Consider the following 3,704-nt stretch of genomic DNA (forward strand, 5'->3'; position numbering starts at 1 on the left):
TCTGGGGACGATGTGTACTATACTTCTTTGATTGGGATAGTGGACACTCTAGCCAAAATTTAAAAAAAAAAAAAAAAAAAAAAATATATATATATATATATATATATATGAACACAGAGGTACAAGACAAAGGCGAATGAGACTTCTCTTTTATCTTAGCAACATTTACATGGAAATCAAATTTAAATGCAGTCCACTCCGCTTTTGAAGAGGCTTTGGTTCAGCCCCCAAATCTCGATTGCTTGAAGCAGTCTCATACGAGAACACTCAGAGGGTGTCTTCTTAAACCACAAACCTATTTTTAGTGGTGGAGCCGCTCCTAGTAGCTGTGTCTGTGTGGGACTGATAAGCAGTCACTCTCTTTGGAGGAAGTCCTAACCTCTCCGTGTACACCCTCCCTATAGGTGTAACAGCTTCTCAGTTTTCACATTCAGCAGTCCACATTGCTACTTTTTCACCTTTAGCTCTAACATTCACCACAGCTCCACGTACACCATCCCTGTAGTCATCAAAACATCCTCCAATAAGGCACAGCAGTGTTTCTAGCCGGAAGCGACCGGGGTCGCTTGGTCTCTGCTGTTTGTTCAGTGTAATTAGCCATCGTCACGCTCGTTTGTTTTTCTCATCTTCCCACGTAGGGTCAATACCACCCTTAAAAAGTGAGTAGTCACAGCTGGGCATTAAGCTGCTAGACAACTGGATACGGCTGTACAGAGCCCCAAACTGTTCAACAGTGTCAAACTTAGAGATCAGCCGAAGGTTTGCTGGCCAAGTTTTGCTTTTCTCATTCTTAAAAATCCAGAGTGCCCCTCGGTTCTGTAAAGGGTGTTCAATATAATGTTCTGGGTTAGCAACCTCCTGATGAGATTCCGTTTTCTCTTCTTCTGTAGCTGGGGGATTAGGAGTAGGGCTGGCTTCCAGTTCCACAGTCAGCGTCTTAGGTGGATCTCGAAGAGGTTGCTTTGAAGCCAGAGAGGCGGGGTGGATTTAGATGGATGGAGAAGAAATGGCAGAGCATTTCTGGCCAAGAGGAAAGAGACAGACTGGTTGGGGCTGCATGAATAGAGGTGCAGTCAGGGTGGGGATGAGACCTGCCCCGTTGCATCAGAGGCTGTAGCTGGGGAAGCAGCAGGGGATGGGGGTGGGTGTTGGGGAGATTGAGAGGGTAAAAGGGGTCAGAGGGCAAAGCATCATTAGAAGATGACCGGAGAAGTTTCAGTCACCGAGCCAAGGGTCCCACTTGCTACTCTTTCTTCCCAGGAGGGCTTGTTCTTCCTTGATAGGTTAGAGGTAGGACCGGGGTACCAGTTAGAAAGCTTGGCTTGGCCAGGCCGTGGTGCACATTGAAGGGGCAGAATTTAAGAAGAGTTATTCATCGTGGGCCCCTGTAACCCGTGTCCTTCTCTGCCCTGAACCATCACCACCACCATCACCTCTGCACATAACGCATCCCTTACTGAAGGGACGTTCCCACTCCTGGGAATGTCCGTGCCTGAGACCAGGCGTGTCAGAGAACATCATTCTTTCATGCTTTCCCAGATTTTTCATGCTGTCCTAGGGACAGGTTCTCGCAAAGTGACTAAGCTTGAACAAATACGTCACACCAGGTGGGTGAGTGTAGAGCTTGATTAAGTTTGGTTTCAGAAAATGAGAAAATATGCCGTGTCTTGCCTTTTAGCGTTTGAGGGTTATTGGTGCCGCTTTGATCCTGAGCCAGGGTGGCGGCCAGTGCTGGGAGTGCATCCACTCTGTCGTGCCTTCAGAGCCCTTTGCTGTTCTGACCACGCTGGCTTCCAGGGCGCCTTCCCCCCTGACCCAAGTTTGTTTTCATAGGAAACAGGCTCGGAAGCAGGAGTTGAGAGCAGGAGGTTCCCTGGGAGGGCTGCGTAACCTTGGCCAAGGATTCTTCCCTGGCCCGGGGCAGTTCCTGGGCAGGATTGCAGCTGGGGAACGAGACCTTTGAACCTGAAAGGGGGGATGGGGAGTGCGGCGTTGTCTGGGCGGGACAGCGCAGCAGCCACCATAGCTCCCAGCAGCCAGCACTTGAGTTCTCGCAGCAAAGAGACGAGAGACCCTCAGGCTGCTGGACCCCCTTTGCCATTTCCTCCACAAAGCCCGGAAGTACCTGGGAATCTACATACCCCAGGGCAGCCCCTAACCAATGACGAACACAAACACCCGGCTTCCTTGACTACCACGGTGACCGTTCTGAAGTGTGACCCAGGTTGTGTCCAGAGCTGCCCACTGGGACTGAGCCATGGTCCCCTCCATGGGATGGGTACTTGCCTGATGTCCCCCTCTTGTCTCGTCCCCTTACCTCTGGGTTCCATGTCCCCATTCGGATAGTGCCTATTTTTTTTTTTTTTTTTCCCCTGGAAATGCTTCATAACGACTCACTTTCTCCTGAGTTCTGCCGTCAGCTTTGTCTGTTCTGGGGAAATTGATCCAAGACAACCGCTTTGTGACCCTTGAGTATGTTATTGAACCTCTCTAAGCCTCAGTTTCCTCACCTGCAGAGTAAGCACAGCAGTGACAGTGCCTGTGTGGGATTGTTGTTTAAACTATGAGAACACACCCAGGACAAAGTAAGTCCTGAGTAAAGAGAGCTGTTAGTAACTGAACAGTAATACTCTCTGGTTTTGGCTGGGAGAGCCAGATACTGCCTCATTTTGGCTGAAAAGTGTGAGCTTTGCATCCTCTATGATTGGACTTGAAGCTCCTTCTACACCTGAGGTCCTCTTTTCTCATCATTTCAGCTTCAGTCGCAAGTATCGGCTGCACTTTTCTTTTTTTTTCTTTCAGTGTGAAAGGAGGAAATCCCTGAAGGAAAGGTCCTGAGTGTTCTTTTGAGTTTCTGTATATTGAGTTTCCTAATAGTCTCTCCTTATAAAGAACCTCTTGAACTAATTAAGCTAATTGGAGAGGAAGCTGGCTCATGTTCACATGCTGCTCCAGCGAAAGAGCCTGATATTTAAGAATGTAAATTTCACTAAGTTTTTAAACTGTGTTTTGCGCTGGGGATGTTGGTGGTCGGGGTCTTCACTTGGAATCGGTGGAGAAAAGCAAGGGCTCGTCACCCCTGGGGTCACCTTCGCCCTGGATCCAGCTCTCCTGTCCCACCCTTGTTGACAAGGCCCGTTGCTCCGCCACCATGGCCGGTGTGGTGACCAGAAACCACACGGGTGACCCTTGAGGACTGATGGCTCTGCAGGACCACCCTTGGCTGCAGTCCTCAGTCTCAGCTGCCTAGAGTGAGTCTGGCATATCATTCTGAATTTGTCAAGGTGGCTCTGCTTGGTTGACTGTGGCTGCCTGAAGAGTTGTGTTAAAACGGATTCCGAGTTCTTCTTTGGCTTCCATGAAGAAGAGAGCAGAGATAATTAGTAACATCTGTTGTGAATATTGAGTAGGCGATGATGGTGTGTGTTTGCGAGACTGGCGTAGAGTTCCGTGTTTCCGCAGAGATTCCAAGTTTTCTATGGGTAATAAAAGTTTCCTATTATTTTATATAATACTATATTATATTTTGTATGTTGTATTTTATTATAACTTGGAATATATTCAGATATATTCATATTTGTAATTATAACATATAAAGTAAAAATATGTAGGATATAAAATATATACTAACATACAAAGGAATGTATCCCATATTTATATACATATATATATGAATCCCAAAAGGTGAGGAATATGAGTATTAG

General features: G+C 47.3%; 1 pseudogene; it reads right to left on the reverse strand.

Moving 5' to 3' along the window:
• Positions 1 to 267: 267 nt before the first annotated feature.
• LOC102989979 (eukaryotic translation initiation factor 4E-like) lies at positions 268 to 2,259 on the reverse strand (annotated as a pseudogene).
• Positions 2,260 to 3,704: the final 1,445 nt, after the last annotated feature.

The sequence above is a fragment of the Physeter macrocephalus genome, chromosome 18, assembly GCF_002837175.3.
Source record: "Physeter macrocephalus isolate SW-GA chromosome 18, ASM283717v5, whole genome shotgun sequence".
NCBI lineage: Eukaryota > Metazoa > Chordata > Mammalia > Artiodactyla > Physeteridae > Physeter > Physeter macrocephalus.